This window comes from Chiloscyllium plagiosum, chromosome 10, assembly GCF_004010195.1.
Source record: "Chiloscyllium plagiosum isolate BGI_BamShark_2017 chromosome 10, ASM401019v2, whole genome shotgun sequence".
In the NCBI taxonomy this organism is placed as follows: Eukaryota; Metazoa; Chordata; class Chondrichthyes; order Orectolobiformes; family Hemiscylliidae; genus Chiloscyllium; species Chiloscyllium plagiosum.
Genome location: NC_057719.1, coordinates 85,306,720 through 85,317,185, shown reverse-complemented (window position 1 = coordinate 85,317,185; position 10,466 = coordinate 85,306,720). Strand labels below are relative to the sequence as shown.

General features: G+C 41.7%; 2 protein-coding genes across 5 annotated transcripts in view; one reads left to right on the top strand and one right to left on the bottom strand.

Annotated features, from left to right (window-relative positions):
• LOC122553847 (cdc42 effector protein 2-like) overlaps positions 1 to 9,984 on the bottom strand; it is a 12,978-nt gene extending 2,994 nt beyond the window's left edge. The window contains exon 1 of one of the 4 annotated variants that reach the window (XM_043698257.1): positions 9,690 to 9,984. The gene's annotated coding sequence lies outside the window, so the exon portion shown is untranslated. Of the gene's footprint in view, positions 1 to 3,420; positions 3,458 to 4,011; positions 4,125 to 5,152; positions 5,259 to 9,689 lie in introns of those variants that run through there. The other 3 variants (XM_043698259.1, XM_043698258.1, XM_043698260.1) reach the window with 3 other exon arrangements.
• dnajc17 (DnaJ (Hsp40) homolog, subfamily C, member 17) overlaps positions 1 to 10,466 on the top strand; it is a 163,231-nt gene that overhangs the window by 124,566 nt on the left and 28,199 nt on the right. The window lies entirely within an intron of this gene.

The window sequence follows — 10,466 nt, the reverse complement described above, 5'->3', positions numbered from 1 at the left end:
CTCTGTCTCTTTCTCTCTCTCTGACCTTTGTTTCACGATAAAACTGAATGAGATCAAAAGCTGTTTTGTGGCATCAAATCAAACTGTTCATTTGTCCATGAAGCCAAAGTTTATACTGCAAGACTGAGAGAGGCACTCTATATGTACACAGAGAATAGCAAAGTCTCAAAAGTGAGATAAAGGCATTAACTTTACCAAAGGTCAGATAGTTTCTATATTGCTGTACAGCACAGGAGGTCATTTGGTCCATTGTGTCTGAGTCAGTTCCTGAATAGAGCTGTTCAGTTATGATCATTCATTTTCTCTCTTTCCCTGTAACTTTGGAAATTTTGCTGTTCTGTAATTATCCAGTTCCCTTTTCTGATAACTATTGAACATTTAAGCAAAGTATTCCAAATCATCACCAACTGACTGTCTTAAAAATTGGCAAAAGAGCCAAAGACAACACAAACACCCTAAGTCTGTTTCATCAAATTACTGATCCATCTGTGGCTAGTAGTTGTTTCTACTTGCTTACTTCATGAAAATGGTTCATGATTTTGAACATCTTCCCATATTTCCTGCTCAATGGAAAGCAACTCCAACTTCTGCAGTTTCTCCATTTTTTTTCTTCATTCATGGGATCAGGATGTCACTGGCTAAGGCTGCATTTATTGCCCATCCCTAATTGCCGAGGGAGCAGTTAAGAGTCAACCACATTGCTGTGGCTCTGGAGTTACATGTAGACCAGACCAGGTAAGGAAGGCAGATTTCCTTCCCTGAAAAGGATATTAGCAAACCACTCTCTCTTCCCCCCCCACCACTCTCTCTTCCCCCCCCACCACTCTCTCTTCCCCCCCCCCCCCCACTCTCTCTTCCCCCCCAATTGGTCATCATTAAACTCTTAATTCCAGTTTTTTTTTAAACTTAATTCACATTCCACATCTGACATTGTGGGATTCAAACCCGGGTCCCCAGAACATTACTTGGATCTCTGGATTAATGGTCCAGCGATAATACCACTAGGCCATCGCCTTCCTTGCTGTTTTCACCCACTTAATTTCACCAGCTTCAGTCTACTATAATCTATCTACTACTGAAATTTTCATTTGTGCTTTTGTCTAATGCAGCTAAGACAATTCCAATCTTTTCCTGGCCAGTCTTCCATTTTTCATAATTAACAGCTGATCCAAACCTACACTGCAATGTCCAAACCTACACCGTTTCCATTCATTTATCACACTTCATGTTTCCTACATGGACTCCCACACCCCCATATCTCCAATTTAAATTTCTCACCCTTGTTTTTAAATCCCTCCATTGCCCTGCCTTTTTCCATCTTTATAAACTCTTCTTCCAAGAGTGGATTAAACTCTTACCTCTTATACATTCCTATACCCATTTTCCTAAACACTTTTAAGCTTTGCGACCTAAAATGATCTCTTTTTTTACAATATGTTATATCTGTCTAATTACTCTTCTGAACAGCGCCTTTGGACATTCTTCCTTATGTTAAAAGAGACATAGAACTGCAGGTAGTTGTAATTTGCTGACTTTGTGATCTTGCTTTTCACAAACTGACTCGTGCACTTCACAAATAGCCTTAGGCATGTCTTGAGGATGTCAGAAATATTTTGTTAATGGAGATTTCTTGCTTGCCCTCTGGACCCAACATGGAGGTTGAGATGGCATGAACTCAAGTTCAAATAATTGCTTTTTAGTTCTTGAGATTAGATTAGATTAGATTAGTTACAGTGTGGAAACAGGCCCTCGGCCCAACAAGTCCACACCGACCCGCCGAAGCGCAACCCACCCAAACCCCTACATTTATCCCTTACCTAACACTACGGGCAATTTAGCATGGCCAATTCACCTGACCTGCACATCTTTGGACTGTGGGAGGAAACCGGAGCACCTGGAGGAAACCCACGCAGACACGGGGAGAATGTGCAAACTCCACACAGTCGGTCGCCTGAGGTGGGAATTGAACCCGGGTCTCTGGCGCTGTGAGGCAGCAGTGCTAACCACTGTGCCACCGTGCCGCCCACTTGTATTAAGGCTTGTATTATCTATTCTGTAAGGTGTGTGCACTGCCTTCATTGTGTATGGGTTTGTGTGCATTTCTGCTCTCAATTGTAACTTATGATTGTCAGGTTGTTACATGGTCTCAGTAGCTAATATTTATGGAATATTATTGGTGATAACATTGCAGAGTTTTCGATTTGGAGCAGGTATGTGTACTATTTGGATGAATTTTGCCAAAGTCTAAGGTCTGACAGGTCAAATGATTTAAAACTTTGAATGCTGAGAGTATGAAATGAAAACAGAAAATGAGCTGACTGGCATTTGACATCTTAATGAAGGAAGTAGTACCCTTGAAATGAAGGGTCTCATCTCCTCTGTGTTAATGCAGCTCCTTTTTTTGGTGCAGTATTTCCTGCAAGTTTCTTGCATTTCTTCAGTTGTTCTTGATCATGGACAAATATTTGTTCAGGTAAGCGTGTTTACATGTGACTGATGTTAATGGATATTCTGCACTTCAGAATCTTTGCTGTTCCTTTTAATCACTATATTACAGTATGTTTATTCGAAATCAGACAGCCGATACTCTCAGAACTTGACCTGGCTTGTGTTAGTTCAGTGCATGGTTAGTTTGGATGGATTGTCCCAGGGATGATATCGCCTGAGAACAACAGAGAGGCAGGAAATAGTACTCAGACATCAGTATGGGCTGTAATGTGTGACTCATTCTGAATGACTTGTACTTACTGGCAGTCTAGCACTTTCAGACATTGCTGATAACTTTTACACAACTCACCGAGACATGGGAGTCAGCCCATGGAATTTAGGATTTCAGACTAGGTGCTGACAACATAGAAGTACATAATGGAAAGCAGAGAAACAGGCTTCTTAGCTAAACACATTCATGCTGGAGTTTATTCTCCAGTCAAGCCTGTTTCCACTCTTCTTTATCCCACCTTCTCAGTATAAACTTCTGATCCTTTCTCCCTCGAGTGTTAATCTAGCTTGCCCTTTAATGTATCGACCAGATTAACATATGGTCCGTAGAACCCTCATCAATGTGGACTTCACCAGTTTCCTCATTCCCCCTCCCCACCCCCCACCCCCCATCTTACCCCAGTTCCAACCTTCCAGCTCAGCACTCTCCTCATGCCTATCTTCCTTTCCACTCCACCCTCTTCTCTGACCTATCACCTCCATCCCCACCCCCATTCACCTATCGTTCTCTATGCAACTGTCTCCCCACCCCCACCCCTCTCTCATTTATCTCTCCACCCTGCAGGCTCCCTGCCTCTATTCCTGATGAAGGGCTTTTGCCCGAAATGTCGATTTTCCTGCTGCCTGACCTGCTGTGCTTTTCCAGCACCACTCTAATCCAGACTCTGGTTTCCAGCATCTGCAGTCCTCGTTTTTACCTACCTGAGCTACCATGTGTGTTGACCCAGCATAGAATGATACTCTGGCTCTGATACCATTGCTGTTTGCCAGCAGCTTCTAATGTTTCCTTTGTCAGTTTCTGTGCAAATGGGAATGACTGGATCTGATCACGTCAGGGGTGCAGATTTTGGATATTGAAGTTATGAAGTTATTTATCATTTGGGCTGATTTTCAGTAAATTGGTTGCAACTTAAATTGTTGCAAATCTCCGCAGCCCTTCCCAGGAGGTACCTGAGACAGAAGATGACTTGCTACTCTGAGAGCAATACAGAATGGGCTGAGCAAACTAAACCCATTTTGACGTGTATGACCTTGTCTCCTCTTCAACATAATATTGCACACATTGAAACAACAATAACATTATTTCTCAGGTAATAAAATATTACCCCACCCCCACGCATTGCTAGTACGTCACTCACACTAAAGGACTAAGAGTGAAAAGAAAAGCCAAACTTCCAAATATCTCCTTTAGACTATGTAGAATAATTCAAAAAACATGAGTAACCATGCTAGCCAACAAATCTGCAAACGCTGACTTTACGTGCTCAACGGATTGTGGTACTTAGTACTTACAAAGGAGCAGATACTGAAGCTGTGAGTCTGCACTGAAGCTAGTGCTGATCTCTCGGATTGAAGCTGTGCAGTACTGGTGCTTTATTTGCTATTCAGCTGTTTGGGAATCATCGTCATCTATCCCGAGCAATCATGGGATCAGAGGAAAATCAAACTGTTCCTCTAAACCACTGTTCAAAGCACAAATGACGGGAGGCAGGTACAAGTTGGAGGGTGCTCCATTTGAAGTGGCTGTGTATCTGGGATCTATTGGGAAGAGATATCTATGTTTTTTTTTAATGCTTTCCTCTGTCACCCACCAGTCCTTCCTCTATTCTCTGCAGAAAGCTGGTAATAGTTCCCTCCTAGGCTTCTGCCTATGCTAATAGTCGAGAGACACTATGGCCAACGCTAACTTCGTTTATAGTCTCCTTTTCTGCGGTGAACTCCTGACTTCAGCTAAGCACTTACCACACCAATCCATTTGAGATTCAGTGCTGTGGGGATTTGAAGACACACTGTTCCAGTCTCCTCCCAGTTCATATACAGTGGGGCTTCTAAGCAGTGCTTACTTCTGGAATAATTTAGTAACTTGTCTTTACAAGACAGCAGATTCTGTCATCTGATATGTGTCATGTGCTGTATTGGGGTGAATGGTGGCATGGACAAAATGTGCTTGAAGTAGCTCCCATTTACCGTGGGCGGCACGATGGCACAGTGGTAAGCACTGCTGCCTCACAGCGCCAGAGACCGGGGTTCAATTCCCACCTCAGGCAACTCTCTATGTGGAGTTTTCATATTCTCCCTGTGTCTGCGTAGGTTTCCTCCGGGTGCTCCGGTTTCCTCCCACAGTCCAAAAATGTGCAGGTTAGGTGAATTGGCTAAATTGGCCCGTAGTGTTAGGTGAAGGAGTAAATGTAGGAGAATGGGTCTGGGTGGGTTATGCTTCGGCGGGTCGGTGTGGACTTGTTGGGCCGAAGGGCCTGTTTCCACACTGTAAGTAATCTAATCTAATCTTACCTGTTGAAGATTTGATGTCTTGTTGCTATTCCAGAAACTAAGCATAACAGCCTTAATACCCACAGTCCTCAAATACTGTCCACAAGCTTTAAACACACAGGTACTGGTGTAACATTCACAAGTGCACAATGATGAAACTGACCACATTTCCAAGAAGGGAGCACTGAAGAGTTAATAAACATCAGATGTTCTCTCCTACTGTATCCAGGGAGTTCTGTAATTTGAGCAAAAACTAAACCTGTCACATAAAAGAGTTTCACATTATTTTGGGTGTAAGCGAATCGTACATCAATATAACGGACACTCCTCAATCATTTGCATCCATTTATCAAACCCACTGCACATAAAACTGGTCACATGCAGCTCCTGTCTCCAATCATACTTGTTCAGGGAGAGATCTCTGAAAGCAGTGACCAGATTGTTGGATGCAGCCGGAACCAGTTGTTTCTCTGCTGTTTCTGTTGCATGTTTTGAGCATTGTTTAAAAATATCTTCACTGAGACATCTTTATGTTTTCTGTTTCCCAAATGAATTTTTATGAAAAAGTATGAATTACAAAAAAAAATTCAAAAACATCAAAGTCAAAGATTCTTAAACATGTAGTGTCTGATGTGCATGAATGATAATCAAATGAGTTGCAGTTCCCATATTCAAGGACAGCAATACCATGGATCATTCTTGTGAACCTTCTCTAAACTCCCTCCAATGAAATAATATCTTTTCTTATGGTGGTGTGGGCTTGAAGGGCTGAACGGCCTACTCCACAGTTTTCTGTGTTTCTAAATAAGGGGACCAAAACTGCTCTCAATATGCCAGATGTGGTCTCACCGGCATCTTGTACAGTTGCAGTAAGATATGCATACTCTTATAGTCCAAACCCTTTAAAATAAGGGCCAGCATTCCATTGGCCTATCTGATTACCTGCTGTACTTGTGTGCTAACTGTCTGTGTCATGTAAAAATATCTCCAAGTCCCTTTGTGTTGCAGCTTTTTGAAGTTTTTCTCTATTTAAATAACACCCTGTATTTTGGTTCTTCCTTCAAAATGAACAACTTCACATTTTCCCACATTATACTAATTTGCCTGTTTTTTGCCCAGTTACCTAACCTCATTCTGTAAACTATTCATATTCCCCTCACAAAATGCCTTTCCACCTATTTTTGTCATCTGCAAATTTGGATACAATGCATTCACTTCTTTCCTCCAGGTCATTAATATATATTGTAAATAGTTCCAGTCCTGGCACTGATACTTGGCTCTTGATCAATGTTATCAATTACTTCAGGGCCCTTCTTCCCTTGAGTTTGTTAAAACAAAATATAGCCTATCATCTATGTTTCTGTCACATCCAGACTCAACTGTTTGAAGGGCAACCATTGTCTACTTTTCATTAAGCTGTGCTAATCCAATGCTCTTCTATCTCTGTCCTATGCCACCTTAGCCATCATCCCTGTGTTTATGACCGTCAAATTCCTGATGAAGGGCTATGCCTGAAACGTCAATTCTCCTGTTCCTCAAATGCTGCCAGACCTGCTGTGCTTTTCCAGCACCACACTCTCAACTCTGATCTCCAGCATCTGCAATCCTCACTTTCCCCTGTGTTTATGACCTCCCATATAACACGTGTGTATATTTACAAAACAGTGTAATTATTGTGCATTGTACAACAACCTTGGGAAAAGAGATGTAGAGCAAGAGACTGTATACTTGCGTAGCTGCTGTCAACTACTTTATCCAAAGCAAGCTTACCATTTTGTGTCACTCATTGCTTCCCAAATAAAAAGTCAGATGGAAACTGAAGAAATAGAAGTGGAGAGCCTGACAAAGCCAGCGTAGTTGAGTCAATGTATGTATACAATGTAATTACCAGGATATATCCATAATATATTGAAACTGATCTGTCAGCTTTCTCTGTTATAAATTCCTATATCCACGTTTATATCAGGAACTGCCTGTATAAAGGTGTCACATTATAATTGCAGCCTTTACAAGTTATAGATCCACAACACAGCTTAGAGGGTGTAATTACAAAATTATTCCCCTTTCTCAAGATGTGAGCAGTGCTGGCAGAAATTGAATCAATGCTACTGGTTGAGTTATATTATATATCCAAGCCAGTATTGTGTTTGCCTTGGAGGTGTTGGTGTTTCCATGTCTTTGCTGATCCTGACGCAGCTTTTGTGTTGTAGTGGTTACAAAGGTAGTTGAAGTAACCTTTGAGTTTCTGTGCAACATCTTGTATGCAGATTGTACCAAGGGGTTTGGTGCACATAGTACACTGTGAGTGAAGAAGGTAGATAACAATTACAGGAACTGTGGTTCAGTGGGTAACACACTGAATCAGGAGATCTTGGATTCCATTCCATTTGTGTGGCAAAAGAAAACTAGGCTAACATTCCAATGCAATACTGGGGGAGTTTGAATTGTTTGGAGATACCTTTCCTTCGAGGCATTGAGTCCAATTTCCCTAAAGTGGATGCATCAGATCTCATGGCACCATTTTAAAGCAGGGTGGCAGTGCTAATGACTGGTGTTCTGGCTAAGCTTTATCCCTTATGCCACCAAAACTTTGATTATCGGTTATTGACTGCACTGCCATTTGTGGGAGCTTGCTGCAGATAAATTATTTACTTTGTTTTTTACATTACAACAGTAACTCCAACCCTCCAAAACACTTCATTGTCTATAAAGCTCTTTCTGATGTCCTGAGGTTGAGAGATTTCCGATATAAATGCATCTCTTGTTGAAGTCAGTTGCTCTGATAGTCCCAAATGGTGTTGAGTTTTCTCAGTGTACCTATCCTCCCAATACTGAGCATTCAGTTTCCAATATTGTTATGAACATTCATTCATGTGTGCTCTACCTAAATTGTCTCATTGTCTGCTGATGTTTCACCTAAGCTGTTTTCTTGATGCTTTTTATTCATTATGGTTTTCCATATATTTCAACTCCTAGGCTGAGGGGTCAAGTCCTGTGTCCAGCTCAGCCGGAATGGGAATTGAACCTACTCTGTTGTTATTATTCTGAACCACCTACTAGCTATCTAGCCAACTGAGCTTCCTAACAACCCCAGATATAGACCCCAGGAATTCAATAAAGACAGAAAGCATCATTTGAAAGCTGGAGACTGAATTATCTCCTTGATTGTTTATTACCAGTCAGGGCCTGCAATCAGTGCATTTGGACAGCACCCAATCTATGAGGGTTTACCATGGCTTTTCCATTCTAATGAAGGTGAGCCAAAGTATCAATCTGTTTGTATTTCATTCCTCTGTTTAACTCCCAGAGGATTACCTATGGTGTACAATATGGATTCTCCTTGACCCTCCTGTTTCTCATCAATTTCCGTCCTCCTCTCAATGATGTTATCGGAAGTCATGACATCAGGTTTCACATCAGGTTCTGCCTTACCACCAACACCATCGCCCATTGGCTGTCTCTGGGTTTGTCATGCTGCTTATCTGACATCTTGTGCTGAAAGTGCCGCAATTTCCTTCAATCAAATACTTCTGCTCCTGCCTTAGCCCAGCTTAGCTGCCGATGAAACCCTCATTTGTACGTGCATTTCTTTACCGAATCCAGTGCCCTCATAGTGATCTTGCAACTTGTGAAAACTTGAGCCCATCTGAAACCCAGCCACCTATAAAACTTGGCACCATAAAGTTAGCCCATCACGTTTGTACTTGATGACCCACACTGGCTGTTGGCCTGGCAGTACCTCAGTTTTAAATTTCTCCATGGTCCTGCCTTTTCCTACCTCTGCCTCTAAATCTGATCTCTCCTGCGGCCCCTAATCCAACTGCCCCACCACTGATAACTACATCTTCAGCCACGTGGGCTCCAGCAAATTAAATTTACTCCCTAAGACTGTGTCACTCATGCTTTCCTTTACATCCCCCTGAAAAGCACGCCTCTTAACCAGGTTTTTAGTCATCCATTCAAACAGATCCTTTTTAACTTGTAATAGCTCCTTTATGATATGGTGTTAATTTCTGTCTGTTTACACCCTTGACCAGCACCTTGGAATATTTTCCAATGTTAAATGTTTTATGTAATGCTTGTTGTGTTGACGTTACCTCATATGCACAACATCTATTCAAGCAACCACTCATCCTTGCAAATTTTAGGTGTTGAATTGCACCGTTAAGTCGTCATTGAATCATTAAATGGCCCTATGTTGTCAGTTATCCGGCTTGGAAATTGAAAGCAGCATTGAGGGTTGAGATTAGGTTGATGTGTGATACTCCTAATTCTTCTTCTTCTGTAATGGCTCACACCACTCGCACTGCCAGAAGATCACCCTATTGCAGAATATATGTAGAATGTTCTCAGGCACAGTCGAAGTTTGATCAGACAAAGTAATGCTGTTGACTGTTATTCCCAATTCATACCTTGTGAAAGTTTTCACCCACTGAGCAGCAACTGAATACTCAGTTATGTCGCAGGGATGTGATTTTTTTTTAGTGGCTGTGCAAATACATGAAGTTGAGCAGTTCAGGTGTAAGTGAAGCTATTTGGACTTACTGGCTACAGGAAATTGAAGTGGACTAGCTCTGTATTGAAAAATCAGTCAGAAAAATGTCACTTGTACGATAATATCATTAGGTAAACACTGAACTGTGCCAACAAAATGCGAAGAAAACAAATGGAAATATATTAAAATCCGTATAATTACTAACCTGATTTCAGTGTTGATTCTGTGTTTGTGTTCTGTCAAGGTGAATGTTGCTGTTACTTGAGACCAATACTCCCAATTCACTGCTTTAGTGAACCAGACATCGTCTTGTTCTAAGTGCCTGACTCTCCTTTTTTCTGACTACAGCTACAACTCCAGGGTTTTAACTTATAATCTTGTGGTGAGGGGGTGTTGTTCTGAATCAATAGGCATCACTGCCTGGTTTCTGAAGAAACAGAAAGAAGGAAAACCAGTATTGTGAAAACCGGTTTTACACCTGAGCGTGTATCTGATCAGGAAGTTGCACAGAGACATGTGAATCATATCTGATCCACCCAAAGCTGATTGGCGTAGCTCTGACAATGATTAACTTTTCACACTGCTGCAGTCCACACCATACATTTCACTGCTTGGACTCTCTGAGGAAAAAAAATGCTATCATTTAGGAACAAAGGAATTGTCTGTGAAAGTAAAGCCCCATTGACTAAAACATTGTCAATCTAATTAAAATGATTCTCTCTACTTAACTCTTCATGCACTGACAAATAGCACTTTCTACCTCAGGACCAACTGATTGCGGAGCATTTTATTTTGCTGACAGCTGGTTTAACTCCATTCATTCAATCAAGCAGTGTTGAATCATTGAGCAGATTGGCCTGAGGTACACACAGATTGGTGTGAGAGGTACAGATGCATTGGGTGTGTGAAAGCCTCCAAAACCAGACACCAGAGTACGAGGTTTCCAATACAGCATGAGCTGAGTGTTTCCAGCATTTCTGCT